This window comes from Macaca fascicularis, chromosome 7, assembly GCF_037993035.2.
Source record: "Macaca fascicularis isolate 582-1 chromosome 7, T2T-MFA8v1.1".
In the NCBI taxonomy this organism is placed as follows: domain Eukaryota; kingdom Metazoa; phylum Chordata; class Mammalia; order Primates; family Cercopithecidae; genus Macaca; species Macaca fascicularis.
In genome coordinates this window covers 134,475,004-134,494,180 of record NC_088381.1, presented here as the reverse complement: position 1 = coordinate 134,494,180, position 19,177 = coordinate 134,475,004, and the positions used below count along the sequence as shown (strand labels likewise).

Below are 19,177 nucleotides of genomic sequence, written 5' to 3'. Positions count from 1 at the left end.
TGGTAAATGAGCAATGGCTTCAATTTAAAGTTACCAGCTGCATTAGCCACTAACTCATGAGTCAGCCTGCTCTTTGAAGCTTTGAAGCCAGGCATTGACATCTTATCTCTAGCTATGACAGTCCTAGATGGCATCTTCTTCCAACAGAAGGTTATTTCATCTATACTGATAACCTGTTGTTGAGTGTAGCCACTGAAGATTCATCAGTGATTTTAGCTAGATTATGGATGGCTTGCTGCAACTTTTAAATCACCACTTGCAGCTTTACCTTGTACTTTATGTTATAGAGAGGACTTATTTCCTCAAACCTCGGGAAGCAACCTGTGCTAGCTTCCAACTTTTCTTGTGCAACTTCTGCATCTCATTTAGTCTTTGTAGGACTGAAGAGAATTCAGGCCTTGCTCTGGATTCGGTTTTGACTTAACAAAATTTTGTGGCTAGTCCAATTTGGCCAGACTGCTAAAATTATCTCTTTATTAGCAATTAAGCTGTTTCACTTTTTTATCATTCATGTGTTATCTGAAACAGTACTTTTACCTGTTTTCAAAAACTTTTAGTTTCCATTCACACCTTGGCTAACTGTTTGTTGCAAGAGGCCTAGCTTTTGACCTGTTTTGACTTGTGACATTCCTTTCTCATTAAATTTGCTCATTTCTAGCTTTTCACTTAAAGTGAGAGATATGCAGCTCTTCGTTTCACTTGAACACTTAGAGGACACTGTAGGGCAAACATTTGGCCTAATTTCAGTATTGATGTGTCTCAGTGAAAAAGAAAACCCATAGAGAGAGAAAGAGATGGGAAATGGTCATTAAGTGGAACAAACAGAACACACACAACATGTATTGATTAAGTTCAACATCTTCTATGGATGTGGTTCATGGTAGGCCAAAACAATTGTATGAGTAACATCAAACATCAATGATCAGAAATCACCATCACAGACACAGTAATTGTTAAAAAGTTTAAAACATTGTAAGAATTACCAAAATGTGACACAGAGACAAAATGAAAACATGCTGTTGAAAAAAATAGCACTGACAGACTTGCTTGATGTAGGATTGTTATAAACTTTTGATATGTAAAAAACACAATCTTTGAGTAGAGTCAAAATGTAAAGCCCAATAAAATAAAGTACACCTGTTCCAACATCAGGAAAGAAACAGGAGAGATTTCACTACAGACTCTGTAGGAATCAAAACGATAGTAAGGAAATACTACAAACCACTCTACACACATCAGTTTGTTAACCTAAGAGGCACAGGCAATTCCTCAAAAGAAAAACAGACTACCAAAACTCACCAATGTGAAATTGGTAATTTGAACAGACCTACGACTGTTAAGATAATTGAATTTGTAATTTTAAAACTCCTCCAAAAACTGTCTAGGCAAAAATTCTTTCACTGGAAAATCCCAACAAATACTTACAAAATTTACACCAATTCTAAACCATCTCTATCAGAAAATAAAAGGAGAGAATATCCAAATATTATGAAGGGAATGTTACCCAGATGCAAAAAGCAAACAAAGAAAGTATAATAAAACAAAACCCACAGACAAATATTTCTTATGTGAATATATATCCAAAAGATCCTTAACAAAATATTGGTAAAAGAACTCAGAATTACATATAAAAATAACTATACATCATGACTAAATGGTGCTTATTCCACATATGCAAGGATGGTTCAATGTTCGAAAATCAATCAATGTAAAACACCATTTTAACAGGTTGAAGAAACACAATCACATGATTATAGAATCAAAGCAGGAAAGCATTTCACAAAATTCAACCAACTCATGATAAAAAAAGATGAGAAGAAAAAGGAAATTCCTCTACTTGGTAAAAAATAGCATTGTTTAAAAATCTACTAACATAATTCTTAATGGTAAAAAGACTGAAAGCTTTCCCCAAAGACCAGGAACAAAAAAAAGATATATGCTTTCACTACTATTATTCAATGAAGTAAATAATATTTAGCAAATGCAGTCAGACAATAAAAGGAAATAGTAAGCATACAGACTGGAAAGAAGGAGATAAACTGTCCCTATTTGCAATGGCACATTTGTCAACATAGAAAATCCCAAGGAACCTAGAAAAAACTCTTTAGAACTAATAAGGGAGTTCTTCAAGGCCACGGGATACAAGATTGATATATGAAAATCAATTGTATTTTTACATATCAGCCATAGACACGTGAATCTTTCAATTAAAATATAACACCACTTATCATTGCTCAAAAGAAAATGAAATAGGTAGGTGTACATCTACAAAACGTGTAGAGCTTGCATGCTGAAAACTACAAAATGTCGGTGAAAGGTATCAAAGATCTAATAAATAAACAAACATACAGAATTAACAGATTGTTAGACTCATCATTGTAAAAATATTAATTCTCCCCAAATTAATAACAAAAGCTTAGCTTGTTACCCATCAAAATCACAGTAAGTATTTTTAGTATACGTAGACAATATTATTCTACAACTTACGTGGAAAGGCAAAGGAATTACAATATCTAAAACGATTTTGAAAAAGAATTCAGTGTGAGGCATCAGTCTTCTCAATTTCAAGACATATACAGGTATAATTATTAAGACTGTGTGGTATTAGCCAGAAAGATAAACATATAAATCAGTGGAAACAGAATAGAGAAGCCAGGAATAGACCCCACACAAATATGCCCAACTGATTTTACACATAAGTAAAAAAGCAACTCAACAAATGGTGCTGGAGCAAGTGCATATCCATAGGCAAAAAAAATTAACCTCGACCTATCTCATGCCTTACATAAAAAATAACTCAAAATGGACACTGGACTTAAATATGAAGTGTAAAAACTATAAAAGTTTTAGGAAAAATAGGAGTAAATCTTCTGGAGTAGCACTAGACAAGGAATTTTTATACTTGACACAAAAAGCACCATCCATAAAAGGAAGTATAGATAAACTGTACTTTATCAAAATTTAAAACTTTCACTGTGTGAAAAACCCTGGTAAGAAAGTGAAAGAGGCTATGTAACAAGAACATTTTATAAACAATGTATCCAAGAAAATACTGGCATGCAGAAAATATAAAGAACCCTCAAATGCAACAACAACAAAAAAAGAAGAAAATGAGAAAAAGGCATAAAGAGACATTTCATTCAACAGGATTTGCAGATGGAAAATACATTCAACATCTTAGGCATTAGGAAAATGTAAATTAAAACCATAATAAGAACAGACACAGTGGCTCACACCTGTAATTCCAGCACTTTGGGAGGCTGAGGCAGGCGGATCACTTGAGGCCAGGGGTTCGAGACCACAGATGCTGAAACCTCACCTCTACTAAAAACATAAAATTTAGCTGCACATGGTGGTGCACATCTATAATCCCAGTTACTTGGGAGGCTGAGTCACACGCGTCATTGCACTCCAGCCTGGGTGACAGAGCAAGGCTGTCTCAAAAAAACAAAAACAAACAAAAAAATGTAATGAGATATCATCACACATCTATAACAATAGCTACATTTTTTTAAATAGTGACTAAAAATGCTGGTGAAGATGGAAAGAATTGGATCACTCATAGTTCGCTGGTTGGAATGCACAATTTTATAGTCATTCTGCATATATTTTAGCAGTTATTTTAAAAATTAAATAGGCAATTACTATGTCAACTCTGCTATTGCACCCCTGGACATTTATCCCAGAGAAAAGAAAACTGTGTTAATACCCAAAACCTGTATGGGGTTACAGTAGTTTCGTATTTACCCACAATTGGAAGCAACCTAGATTTCCCTTAATCAGTAAATGTTAAACAGACTGTGGCACATCCATACCACGGAATACTTCTCTGTCATACAATGTGGTCAACACCTGATATACAACATGGATAAATAGCTAGATAATTATGCTGACAGAAAAAAGACAACCCCAAAAGATTACATGTGGTGTGATTCCACTTACATAAGTTTCTTGATGTAACAATATTACAGAAATGGAGAACAAATTCGTGTTTACAAGGAGTTCAGGTGGGAGATGGGGAAAGGGAAGTGGGTATTCTACAAACAGGCAAAATGAGGGATCCTTGTGTTGATGAAAATGTCCTATATGTTCACTAGGTCAATGTCAAACTCCTGATTGTGACACTGTACTGTTTTGCAAAATATTATCATTCGATGATACTGGATAGAGGGTACAGAGGATCTCTTTTTAGAAAATCTTTTAACTACATGTAATTCTACAACTATCTAAAAATTAAAAGTTTAATTAAAAAATCAATTATAATTTTATATACCAGGAACAAACATTGAGAAAATAAAATTTAGGAAGATAATTCAAATGACTATGGAACAAGATGGCTGACTAAATGCAGCCAGAAAGTGCCTCTCCCACTTCACTGAACCCAAAATATCCAGTAAACCATCACGCTTTCTTTTTAAAGAAAACACTGAAAGTTGATAGAAAGGTATGACTGACACTGAGGTAGAAGAGGGAGGATGCTGGGAACCCTGCATAACATTGCCGAGTACCAGGACCAGCTCCCAGCCCTAAACAGTTCCTAAGAAAGGTGTGAGTGAAGGAACTGCGGAGAAACATACTGGCATCCTAGCTACCTCTGGGATCCCATGACCCCCACAGACAGCTGAATTGACAGGGAGAACTGCCCAGAGAATAGGCAGAGGCAGAGGTCAAGCTTGCATGGAATGCAGGAGGTTGTGAGTATAGGGCAGCTGCAGCAAAACATAACCACAGGCACCCATTTCCAAAGGCTCTTCATATAGCTCCGAGTGGCTCTACCTCCTACTGACTGCTGGGATGGGAGAAAGGAGGGCTGCCTTTCCTGCATTACAAGAGGAATCTGTCTGATCTGTATGCTCCTCTGTCTGCCAACCACTCCCAAGGCCCCTGCATGACCACAATTGCCCCACCTAATTGCTTTGCTGGCATCCTGGGAAATGCAGACTGTTAGGCCAAGAACGTTACACTATGAAGGATTCAATAGCTCTCAGTCAATATGTGGCAAATAATATTAAGGTATAGCTTTAGAATATTAAAACAAAATTCATAATTTGCAGGATAACCAAATTCCTAGTTTAAAAACAGAAAAAAACCCACAAAAAACAAAAGAAGCATAAGCATTTAATGTTTCTTTGTTGTGTCACAGAAAAAATATCTGCAGCAGATTCTGAACATGTGGTAGGTTAGATAGAATATTTTATATATATGATATATCAAATATATATAAAACATACACATTTATTTGTACACATGCATTTGTTTAAATTGCACTAAGTTCTATAATATTACTGAATAATAATTTTCCTCCTTTTCTATATTGACACAGGATACATAAATGCTTATCAATAGGGGAATGAAGTGAATATTTTGCAAATGTCTATATTGTTTATCACTCTCTCTCCCTGGTATCAACCACAATGTCTGGCATGTGATAGGTGTTTAATAAATATTTGTTGAGTGAGTTAATGAATATATCCCATTATAGGCCCCCCTCTATATTGTGAAAGATTCATTCTTTTGAAAGAATGCAAAGAAAGATGGATTTCATTTTTCAGCATTCCCCAACCTTTGGGGCACCAGGGACTAATTTCATGGAAGACAATGTTTCCATGAACCGGGGGTGGGGGAGTGGTTTCCGGATGATTCAAGCACATTGTATTTATTATGTACTTTATTTCTATTATTATATTGTAATATATTATGAAATAATTATACAACTCACCATAATGTTGAATCAGTGAGAGCCCTGAGCTTGTTTTCCTGCAACTAGATAGTCACATCTCGGGGTGATGGGAGATAGTGACGCCCAAAGTGTGTTGCTTATATTCAGTCTGCTCCATAATCTCATTTTGGTTGCAGTCACTGCAGGAAACCCTGCTTCACAAAGACAGGATGTTGGAAATGGAAGCAGGCTTTTTAGTGCTTTTGTGGCAATCTCAGGATATTCGACCTTGACTTTAATCTAGAACATATGGAGATTTGAAGTTGTCTCAAACATACTTTTAAGGCCACCATAATTTGTGAAGTCAAGCAGTGGATCCACTTCGAGCAAGGACAAAGGCAATTCACCTGACTTATTCAGGAATGGGTCACAAATCCATTCCTTCCAGTTTGGGAGTCTTTTGTGGTTTGGAGGTAATACTCAACTCTTCTGAAAGCCAGGATAGGTGATCATACACTAGCTGGGAGAAAGGCAGCCCTGGCTCAGTCTCTCAAAATCTCTGCTAATGTTTGAAACATGTCAGAAATACCAATGTTCCTTCATCACTTCCACAATTCCAGTTTGGTTTTGAATGGAGCCATTTTATCTGCCGACATGAACACAGTTGCTGTTCTCCCCTGAAGTGACAGATTGAGTTCTCTGAGCAGGTTGAATAGGTCACACAAGTAAGCAAGTTTTGGGACCCATTCTGTGTCACTGAAATGTGCTGCCAGTAGTGATTGTTTTTCTAAAAGAAAAGAACTGTTGTCCTAAAAGAAATCTCTGAAACGGCTCTTGAAACTCAAACTCTGGCCAGTGATCTACCTTTAGAAAACCATCTCACTCCTGTGTATAAGAGAAGATGCTCTGTGTCCATCTCCTCACAGAGCTGCATGAACAGATGTGAGTTAAGGGCATGTATTTTAACGTGGTTGATAATTTTAATCACATCCTGTAAAACGCTGTTAAGTTCAGGTGACATTTTTTGGCTAGCCAGCATTTCTCTATGGATAACAGGGTGTGCAGACTCACATTCAGAAGTGACCTCTTTGACCCGAGTAGTGAAACCAAAAAGCTGTCAAGTAATAGTAGCCGCTCCATCTGTGCATATGCTGACAGAAAATGACCAATTCACTTTTCCTGATATGTAATCATTTAAAGACTTGAATAGTTCTGCAGTTGTGGTGTTGGTTGGCAACAAAAGCACACATAACATTTCCTCATGTACATCCTCCTGAAAAATATATCACAGAAAAACAAGCATTGTTCCCTTGTTGTCAACACTGGTAGACCCATCAACCTGGATTGCATACCACAGTGATTCATTAATCCTCTCTAACAGTTGTGCCTCCATGTACTCTCCTATCTCACTGATTCATCTAGTTACAGTGCTAGCTGAAAGAGGAACATACGACACCTTTTGAATTGCAGCTTCTCCTAAAAGTTCATGAAATATGTCCTTAGCAGCAGGCAGGATCAACTCTTCATGTAAAGGGCTTCTTAGCTTTAGCAAAGCGGTTAGCCAGTGAGCATGATAGTCTCAGTGGAAACACATTTGATGAAACAGTGGCCTTTAGTAATTGCTTCTGTTCTTCATGTTCATGTTCTTTTCTTTTGAAAAACTCCAAAGGCTTGTCTTTTAATGCAGGGCATGTAGTCTCCATGTGGTGAAGTAGTTTTGAAGGTTTCATGGTTTTGGACAGCCAGTCACTACATATTACACAAAGAAGGCTCAGAGAATGTGAATCACCTATTGCAATGAACCCGTAACTTACGTAGGACTCTTGGTATTTTCTTTTATATGCAGCTTTTTGAGGAGGGCGGAGCAAGATGGCCGAATAGGAATAGCTCCAGTCTCCAGCTCCCAGCCCAAGCTACACAGAAGATGGGTGATTTCTGCATTTTCAACTGAGGTACTGGGTTCATCTCACTAGGGACTGCCGGACAATCCGTGCTGCTCAGCTGCTGCAGCCCGACCAGCGAGAGCTGAAGCAGGGCGAGGCATCGCCTCACCTGGGAAGCGCAAGGGGGAAGGGAATCCCTTTTCCTAGCCAGGGGAACTGAGACACACAACACCTGGAAAATCGAGTAACTCACACCCCAATACTGTGCTTTACCAAGGGTCTTAGCAAACGGCACACCAGGAGATTATATCCTATACCTGGCCCAGAGGGTCCCCGCCCACGGAGCCTCCCTCATTACTAGCACAGCAGTCTGCAACCTAACTGCAAGGCAGCAGCAAGGCTGGGGGAGGGGCGCCCGCCATTGCTGAGGCTTAAGTAGGTAAACAAAGCCACTGGGAAGCTCGAACTGGGTGGAGCCCACAGCAGCTCAAGGAGGCCTGCCTGTCTCTGTAAACTGCACCTCTGGGGACAGGGCACAGCTAAATAAAAAGCAGCAGAAACCTCTGCAGATGCAAACGACCCTGTCTGACAGCTTTCAAGAGAGCAGTGGATCTCCCAAAACGGAGGCTGAGATCTGAGAACAGACAGACTGCCTGCTCAAGTGGGTCCCTGACCGCTGAGTAGCCTAACTGAGAGACATCCCCCACTAGGTGCAGGCCGACACCCCACACCTCACGTGGCAGGGTACACCCCGGAGACGAAGCTTCCAAAGCAAGAATAAGACAGGTACACTCGCTGTTCAGCAATATTCTATCTTCTGCAGCCTCTGCTGATGATACCCAGGCAAACAGGGTCTGGAGTGGACCTCAAGCAATCTCCAACAGATAGAAGGAATACTAACAAACAGGAAGGACACCCACACCAAAACCCCATCAGTATGTCACCATCATCAAAGACCAAAGGCAGATAAAACGACAAAGATGGGGAAGAAGCAGGGCAGAAAAGCTGGAAATTCAAAAAATAAGAGCACCTCTCCCCCTCCAAAGGAACGCAGTTCATCGCCAGCAACGGATCAAAGCTGGACAGAGAGTGACTTTGACGAGTTGAGAGAAGGAGCCTTCAGTCCAAAAAACTTCTCAGAGCTAAAGGAGGAATTAAGTACCCAGCACAAAGAAACTAAAAATCTTGAAAAAAAATGGAAGAATGGATAACTAGAATAATCAATGCAGAGAAGGCCATAAACGAACTGACAGAGATAAAAACCATGACACCAGAAATATGTGACAAATACACAAGCTTCAGTAACCGACTCGATCAACTGAAAGAAAGAGTATCAGCGACTGAGGATCAAATGAATGAAACGAAGAGAGAAGAGAAGTCTAAAGAAAAAAGAGGAAAAAGAAATGAACAAAGCCTTCAGGAAGTATGGGTTTATGTGAAAAGACCAAATCTACGTCTGATTGGGGTGCCTGAAAGTGAGGGGGAAAATGGAATCAAGATGGAAAACACTCTTCAGGATATCATCCAGGAGAACTTCCCCAACATAGTAAGGCAGGCCAACATTCACATTCAGGAAATACAGAGAACGCCACAAAGATACTCCTCGAGAAGAGCAACTCCAAGACACATAATTGTCAGATTCACCAAAGTTGAAGTGAAAGAAAAACTGTTAAGGGGAGCCAGAGAGAAAGGTCGGGTTACCCACAAAGGGAAGCCCATCAAACTAACAGCAGATCTCTCAGCAGAAACTCTACAAGCCAGAAGAGAGTGGGGGCCAATATTCAACATTCTGAAAGAAAAGAATTTTAAACCCAGAAGTTCATATCCAGCCAAACTAAGTTTCATAAGTGAAGGAGAAATGAAATCCTTCACAGACAAGCAAATGCTTAGAGATTTTGTCACCACCAGGTCTGCCCAACAAGAGATCCTGAAGGAAGCACTAAACATGAAAAGGAACAACCTGTACCAGCCATTGCAAAAACATGCCAAAATGTAAAGACCATCGATGCTAGGAAGAAACTGCATCAACTAATGAGCAAAATAACCAGCTAATATCATAATGACAGGATCAAGTTCACACATAACAATATTAACCTTAAATGTAAATGAACTAAATTGTCCAATTAAAAGACACAGACTGGCAAATTGGATAAAGAGTCTAGACCCATCAGTTTGCTGTATTCAGGAGACCCATCTCACATACAGAGACACACATAGGCTCAAAATAAAGGGATGGAGGAAGATCTACCAAGAAAACGGAGAACAAAAAAAAAGCAGGGGTTGCAATCCTAGTCTCTGATAAAACAGACTTTAAACCATCAAAGATCAAAAGAGACAAAGAAGGCCATTACATAATGGTAAAGGGATCAATTCATCAGGAAGAGCTAACTATCCTAAATATATATGCACCCAAAACAGGAGCACCCAGATTCATAAAGCAAGTCCTTAGAGACTTACAAAGAGACTTAGACTCCCATACAATAATAACGGGAGACTTTAACACCCCACTGTCAACATTAGACAGATCAACGAGACAGGAAGTTAACAAGGATATCCAGGAATTGAACTCAACTCTGCATCAAGCGGACCTAATAGACATCTACAGAACTCTCCACCCCAAATCAACAGAATATACATTCTTCTCATCACCACATCGCACTTATTCCAAAATTGACCACATAGTTGGAAGTAAAGCACTCCTCGGCAAATGTAAAAGAATAGAAATTATAACAAACTGTCTCTCAGACCACAGTGCAATCAATCAAACTAGATCTCAGGACTAAGAAACTCAATCAGAACCGCTCAACTACATGGAAACTGAACAACCTGCTCCTGAATGACTACTGGGTACATAAAGAAATGAAGGCAGAAATAAACATGTTCTTTGAAACCAATGAGAATAAAGACACAACATACCAGAATCTCTGGGACACATTTAAAGCAGTGTGTGGAGGGAAATTTATAGCACTAAATGCCCACAAGAGAAAGCTGGAAAGATCTAAAATTGACACTTAACATCACCATTAAAAGAACTAGACAAGCAAGAGCAAACACATTCAAAAGCTAGCAGAGGGCAAGAAATAACTAAGATCAGAGCAGAACTGAAGGAGATAGAGACACAAAAACCCCTCCCAAAAATCAATGAATCCAGGAGCTGGTTTTTTGAAAAGATCAACAAAATTGATAGACTGCTAGCAAGACTAATAAAGAAGAAAAGAGAGAAGAATCAAATAGATGCAATAAAAAATGATAAAGGAGATATCACCACCGACCCCACAGAAATACAAACTACCATCAGAGAATACTATAAACACCTCTACGCAAATAAACTAGAAAATCGAGAAGAAATGGATAATTTCCTGAACACTTACACTCTCCCAAGTCTAAACCAGGAAGAAGTTGAATCCCTGAATAGACCAATAGCAGGCTCTGAAATTGAGACAATAATTAATAGCCTACCAACCAAAAAAAGTCCAGGACCAGACAGATTCACAGCCGAATTCTACCAGAGGTACAAGGAGGAGCTGGTACCATTCCTTCTGAAACTATTCCAATCACCAGAAAAAGAGGGAATCCTCCCTAACTCATTTTATGAGGCCACTATGATCCTGATACCAAAGCCTGACAGAGACACAACAAAAAAAGAGAATTTTAGACAAATATCCCTGATGAACATCGATGCAAAAATCGTCAGTAAAATAGTGGCAAACTGAATCCAGCAGCACATCACAAAGCTTATCCACCATGATCAAGTGGGCTTCATCCCTGGGATGCAAGGCTGGTTCAACATACGCAAATCAATGAACGTAATCCAGCATATAAACAGAACCAAAGACAAAAACCACATGATTATCTCAATAGAGGCAGAAAAGGCCTTTGACAAAATGCAACAGCCCTTCATGCTAAAAACTCTCAGTAAGTTCGGTATTCGGTATTGATGGATCGTATCTCAAAATAGTAAGAGCTATTTATGACAAACCCACAGCCAATATCATACTGAATGGGCAAAAACTGGAAAAATTCCCTTTGAAAACTGGCACAAGACAGGGATGCCCTCTCTCACCACTCCTATTCAACATAGTATTGGAAGTTCTGGCTAGGGCAATCAGGCAAGAGAAAGAAATCAAGGGTATTCAGTTAGGAAAAGAAGAAGTCAAATTGTCCCTGTTTGCAGATGACATGATTGTATATTTAGAAAACCCCATCATCTCAGCCCAAAATCTCCTTCAGCTGATAAGCAACTTCAGCAAAGTCTCAGGATACAAAATCAATGTGCAAAAATCACAAGCATTCTTATGCACCAGTGACAACAAACAGAGAGCCAAATCATGAATGAACTCCCATTTACAATTGCTTCAAAGAGAATAAAATACCTAGGAATCCAACTTACAAGGGATGTAAAGGACTTCTTCAAGGAGAACTACAAACCACTGCTCAATGAAATAAAAGAGGACACAAACAAATGGAAGAACATTCCATGCTCATGGATAGGAAGAATCAATATCATGAAAATGGCCATACTGCCCAAGGTAATTTATAGATTCAATGCCATCCCCATTAAGCTACCAATGACTTTCTTCACAGAACTGGAAAAAACTACTTTAAAGTTCATATGGAATCAAAAAATAGCAAAGACTTGGAATCAACCCAAATGTCCATCAGTGACAGACTGGATTAAGAAAATGTGGCACATACACACCATGGAATACTATGCAGCCATAAAAAAGGATGAGTTCGTGTCCTTTGTAGGGACACAGATGCAGCTGGAAACCATCATTCTCAGCAAACTCTCGCAAGAGCAGAAAACCAAACACCGCATGTTCTCTCACTCATAGGTGGAAACTGAACAATGAGATCACTTGGACTCGGGAAGGGGAACATCACACACTGGGGCCTATTATGTGGAGGGGGGAGGGGGGAGGGATGGCATTGGGAGTTATATCTGATGTAAATTATGAGTTGATGGGTGCAGCACACCAACATGGCACAAGTATACATATGTAACAAACCTGCATGTTGTGCACATGTACCCTAGAAATTAAAGTATAATTTTAAAAAAAGCAAAAAAGAGAATGAATAAATAAATAAATAAATGCAGCTTTTTGTTGTTGTTGTTGTTGTTGTTGTTGGCAGTCTTAGAGTCTTCTGCTATCTCATCATTGGGTCTTTCTCCCTTCAAAGAAGCTCTCCCGTGATGTTTGTCTTTTAATTGTTTTGGGTAGAGTTAGCTTGTGGGTTTACCAAAACTGTGAGTGAGACAAGTGTGTAATGCAGGAAAGAGGAGCAGATGAAAGTGGTAAATAAAATAAGCAGGCCACACGTGAACTAAAATAAGTGTTGGATTCCGACTTAAAGTGTACCACCAGATGCAGCTGTACAATTGAAGTATATCACCCCACCTGCCACTATAAAGCCTGACGTCAGATGCAGCCTGTTACCTGTCACTCACTGATTGGGTTTTGAAATGAGTCTGCAAGTAATTGATTTATTATGGTCTCTGTGCAGTCAAACCTCCCTGCTAATGTTAATCTGTATTTGCAGCTGCTCCCCAGCGCTAGCATCATTGCCTCAGCTCCACTTCAAATCATCAGGCATTATATTCTCATAAGGAGTGCTCAACCTAGATCTCTCACATGTGCAGTTCACGATAGGGTTCATGGCCCAATAAGAATCTAATGCTGCTGCTGATCTAACAGAAGGCAGGGCTCAGGTGCTAATGTGAGCAATGGGGAGTGGCTGTAAATACAGAGGAAGCTTCACTTGCTCATCTGCCACTCACCTCTTCCTGTGCAGCCCAGTTCTCAACAGGTCACAGACTGCTACTGGTCCATGGTCTGGGGGTCGGGGACCCCTGCTTTTTTTTTTTTTGAGAGACGGAGTCTCACTCTATTGCCCAGGCTGGGGTGCAGTGGCACAATCTCGGCTCACTGCAACCTCCACCTCCCGGGTTCAAGCGATTCTCCTGCCTCAGCCTCCCGAGTAGCTGGGACCACAGACGCACGCTGCCATGCCCCACTAATTTCTTTTGTATTTTAGTAGAGAAAGGGTTTCACCATGTTGCCCAGGCTGGTCTCAAACTCCTAAGCTCAGGTAATCCGCCGGCCTCGGCCTCCCAAAGTGCTAGAATTACAGGCATGAGCCACCACACCCAGCCAACCCTGATTTTTATATTAACTGTATTACCAAATATATTTTCATTGTAAAGTTTAGGGATAAGATCAAACAAAACCCTCTGAATCGTAACAGTTATCCCTCAATCTCCGGGTTTGTCTCAGTATTGGGGATTTCTCCTGAGTCTCCTCAGGTGAACATTAACTTACCTGTTAGGGAACAGGCAACAACTAAAGCATTTTTATGTAATGAGTAACTAAAATTATGATACTTTGTTTTTAAGCTCACTTTAATGGTTTTCATTTATTTTGGTATTTAATCACCTTCTACCATGTATTATTTATTGAGTGTTTCTTATACAGTCATGCATTGCTTAACAACAGGAATATGTTCTCAGAAATACATTAGGTGATTTCATCATTGCGCGAACATCACAGTCTATTCTTACACAAATCTAAATAGTATAGACTACTACACACCTAGGCTATACAGTAGCCTAGTGATCCCAGGCTACAAGCCTATAGAAGATGTTACTGTAGGCAGCTGTGACACAGTGTTAAATACCTATCTAAACATAGAAAACACAGTAAATATACTGTATTATAATCTTCTACAACTACCTTTGTATATGTGGTCCATCACTGATTGAAATATGCAGCATCTGACTGTAAATTACCACTGGTGGTATTTTCTTATAGCAGCACAAAGATATTATATAAATAAAATGTATAATTATATTTTTACTAGTGCAAAGAAATCCATAAGGACTAATACATGTACAGTGACTTACAGTAATATTCAGGGCTTTTTTGACTAACATTATTTCATATTTTCAAGAGGAAATATTGTAATCTTTATAAATAAAATTCATTCCTGAATATGTGTCTTTTTAAAAAAGTCTACCCCACTGGGCATAGTAGTAAACCAGAGTTAAAGCACTACAGAAAATCTCCGAGTGAACATAGTTAAAAACTTTGCTCCACAAAATTCGGTCATTTCCAATTCCAATCATAAAGCTTATCTCCAAAACACACTTCAGTTATTTGACTCAAAAATCAACTGATTTATATACATAATATCCAACTGATTCCTAGCTTTCTGACACCACATTATGAATAGCTCCACTGTGGTATAACTGAGAAAATACAGGTAATAGCAACTTCCTTTGAATTTGCAAGCTGATTGCCTTTGCGAGTGGATCTTTAAACGAGTCCAGCAATCTGTTTTAATATTTGAATATTTTTAAAACATTTATTTTCCATTTAATATGCACATACATATTTCACAAAATACAGTAGTCTCCCTTATCTGTGGTTTCTCTTTTTTTTTTTTTTTTTTTGAGACGGAGTCTCGCTCTGTAGCCCAGGCTAGAGTGCAGTGGCCGGATCTCAGCTCACTGCAAGCTCCGCCTCCCGGGTTCACGCCATTCTCCGGCCTCAGCCTCCCGAGTAGCTGGGACTACAGGCGCTGCTACCTCGCCCGGCTATTTTTTGTATTTCTTAGTAGAGATGGGGTTTCACCGTGTTAGCCAGGATGGTCTTGATCTCCTGACCTCGTGATCCGCCTGCCTCGGCCTCCCAAAGTGCTGGGATTACAGGCTTGAGCCACCGCGCCCGGCCATCTGCGGTTTCTCTTTACAGAGTTTCAGTTACTTATGGTCAACTGAGGTCCAAAACTAGGTGAGTACAGTACAATAGAATGTTATGAAAGAGGGTGACGGAGAACACATTCACATAACTTATATTGTTATAATTATTCTATTTTATTATTTGTTATTGTTAATCTCATACTATGCCTAACTTATAAGTTAAACTTTATCATAGGTATGTATATAAATGAAAAAACAAGATATATACAGGGTTCAGTAACATCTGTGATTTCAGGGATCGACTAGGGTTCTCGGAACGTATCCCTTGCAGAAAAGGAGGGACTACTTTATTTTGAGTTGCTATATATTCGATAATAAACATCTCACTGATATTTAGTCTTATAAAATTTATACATCCTTAATACAATGAAAGAAGCATACCTAACTGTGAGAATCATGTGGGCATTTAATGTACATTCTTAAATCTTTTTTTAAAGGATTTTAAATTTTATCTTAAGCACACTAGATGGCTTTAAAGGGTTGGCATGATCTGATTTATGTATTTTTAATTCTACCTATACAATTTATTTTATTTTTAAAATTAGAAAACATTTGGCTGGGTGTGGTTGGCTTATGCCTGTAATCCCAGAACTCTGGGGGGCCAAGGCAGGAAGATGACTGAGACCAGCCTGGGCAACATACTGAGACCCTGATTTAAAAGAAAATACTAAAAAAAAAAAATAAAATAAAATAAAAAAATAAAATAAAGCCAGATATGGTGGCATGTGCCTGTGGTCCCAGTTGCTTGGGAGGCTGAGGAAGGAGGATTACTTCAGCCTGGGAGGTCAAGGCTACAGTGAGACATGATAGAGTCACTGCACTCCAGTCTGGGTGAAAGTGTGAGACTGTGTCTCTGTAAAAATAAAATTTAAAAAATAATTGTGGTAAAACACACAAAAAATTAGATTCACCACCTTAATGCCTCTTAAGAATACAGTTTAGTACTGTTAAATACAATTACCCTGTTGTGCAACCAAACACCATCTTGTAAAACTGAAACTCTGTACCCATTAAACAACTCCCCATTTCCTCTGCCACTGAACTCCTAGCAACCACCATTCTACTTCCTGTTTTTATGAACTGACAATAATAAATATTTCATGTAAGTAGAATTATACAATATTTGTCTTCTTCTGGCTGGCTTATTTCGTTTAGAATAAGGCCCTCAAGATATATATTATTTTATCTATTAATATATATCTTATCTAAGATATATATTATCAAGATATTATATATTTTATCTATTAATATATTATATTGTTTTGTCTATTTTATATATATATTGTTTTATTTATTCATTCTTTCCACCTTTTGGCTATTCTGAATAACACCGCTATGAACATGGGCATATCAGTATCTCTTTGAGACCCTACCTTCAATTCTTGGAATTGTACAATCATAAATTCTATTTTTAACTTTTTGAGGAACAATTATACTATTTTTCATAATAGATGTACCATTTTACATCCCCACCAACAATACCCAAAGTTCCAATTTCTATATATCCTCACAAACATTTGTTATTTCAGGATTCTTCTTGTTTTCTTTTTTTACAGCAGCCATTCTTATGTGTGTGAGGTAATATCTCACCGTGGTTTTGATTTGCATTTGTCTAATGATTAGAGATGTTGAGCATCTTTTCAAATACTTGTTGGTCATTGTGTATCTTCTTTGTATAATATAAATGTGTATTCAAGTCCTTGCCCAATTTTAATCTAGTTTTTTTTGTTGTTGTTGCTGTTGAATTCTTTTTAATCTTTTGTGACTAAATTATAACTCTTTAAATGATGAGGTTCTAATCATAGGTAAAGTTGTTATTGGTTGGTTGGTTTTCAAATCATATGAGAAGTAACCTGGAGCAATGGCAAAAGCATTGTATCAGAGAACAGAAGATGTGGTTTCAAATGATAATTATATGACATATTTGTAGAGTGACTGTGTACACACATTTTAACCTCTGGTCATCAGGCCCCTCGTAAAAACAATGGGACAATTATATCTCCCCTATGAGATCATAGGGTTATTCTGAGTATCTAATGAGAGATATAATTGTAAAACATTACAAAATTGTTATAAATAAATGATGCATATAAAATCAGTTTAAATAACTTTCAAAAAAAAATTTTTTTTTTTTTAAATGGAGTCTCACTCTGTCGCCCAGGCTGGAGTGTTATGGCATGATCTTGGCTCATTGCAACCTCTGCCTCCCAGGTTCAAGCAATTCTTGTGCCTCAGCCTCCCAAATAGCTGGGATTACAGGCGCCCACCACCACAGCCAGCTAATTTTTTGTATTTTTAGTAGAGGCGGGATTTCGCCTTGTTGGTCAGGCTGGTCTTCCTAAATATTCAGGAATTTCCAAGGAGCAATTAAAAATTACGAGTACAATTTAAAAATGCACTTCATTACATACAAATATACTACTGCAAAAAGCTATAGAACAACCTACCACACTCCCTTCGGATGGCCCATGAATTACTTTTTCCTATATATTGAGAAAGAAAAGATAAACATAAACAGACTTCCAAACATGAAATAGTATGGTAAACAACATTTACATGCCTTACTATAAAATTTAAATTAGTATTTTAAATATGTAATTATAAAAGAATTTACCTAAAAATTATTACTATTTAAATATAATCATTAGCTTATTCAAAACTTTGAAAAACTTGTAAAAAATCCCAGATTTGTTTACTTAGTGACTGAATTTTAACTTTGAAAATCTCCTTATCAGTCTTTTACTAGCACAGCGGTTAAGGACAAAGACTAGGTAATCTGGATTTAATTCTGGCACATACATTTAATAGATGTGTGACCTTCAGCAAGTTAGTTAACCTCTGGTCTGAGACTGTCTTTCTCATGTTTAAAATTAAGCTAACAACCACACCTCTCTCAGAGTTGTTTCATACATTAAATAAGTCAACAAAGTGCTTAAAATACTGATTGACATGTTATAACCATTTGCTGTTATTATTTCTATAACTATGTTTATTACTATTTTTCCTGCTTTGACATTGTGATAAATTCCCTTAAAAGGATAGAAGGAAATGTGAAACATCTTTGGTGGTGGGTGGCACAGTTAAAGGTTTATCTAATTTCATCAAGGCAATCAGAGAAGATACTAATGTGGGTAGAGAATAAAATTAGTCTTACAAAGCATCATCAGTCTCTAAAAAAGTATACTAAACCACTGGTTTACGTTGTAATTTAGACACACTTAAAGAGAAATTTGAGAAGAATGTCTGCAGTATACAGATCATTTACAATCTTAATATAACTTGTAATTACTTGTTCTCAAACTCGAGTTTAACACAAGGTGTTCTGTGAATTTTACAGAACTAATCCCAAATCTAAATAATTAAATAGAGAAATCCAAATGTTAACAAAGAACAGGCAGCTTTAGAAGTAAACTCCAATTAACAGACAAGAAAGCGAAAAACTGATTAATTGAAAAAAGTAATGTAAAGCCCCCAAAGAATTAAGCTATCACTTGTAAATAAATCGCAGTTGGCTGCCTTTGATTATGCATATACTTTTCCTATCTATCTGGTTGGCACAGGTACAAGACTCAAGTAAAGGTGTACATAATCAGTATTATTAAGCTGATCGAAATAAAACAGGGAATTAACTATAGTTATTATCTACATAAAAAGAAGAAAAAGAATAAAAAGAGTGAAAACACCAATTCCTCAAATACAAATAGAACTTGAAAGCAGTCAGTGTCTAAATCTTTGATTTAAAAAAATAAAATAAAACTCCCCTCATACTTTCTCCCAGTCATTGTTCTACCCACAACAGAAGGAAATACTGACTTCTAACACTATATATTAATTTTGTCTGTTTCTGAACTTCATAAAAATGAATCATACCATAGG

The 19,177-nt window shown here is 37.8% G+C and overlaps 1 protein-coding gene and 1 long non-coding RNA gene across 44 annotated transcripts in view; both read right to left on the bottom strand.

Annotated features, from left to right (window-relative positions):
- Nucleotides 1-19,177, bottom strand: part of GPHN (gephyrin) — a 734,620-nt gene that overhangs the window by 581,208 nt on the left and 134,235 nt on the right. The gene's annotated exons all lie outside the window — the stretch shown is intronic.
- LOC135971607 (uncharacterized) lies at nucleotides 17,010-17,821 on the bottom strand. The gene is made up of 2 exons (XR_010587846.2): nucleotides 17,749-17,821; nucleotides 17,010-17,154 (listed from the first exon to the last, which is right to left on the bottom strand). It is a non-coding gene; the product is annotated as an uncharacterized lncRNA (long non-coding RNA).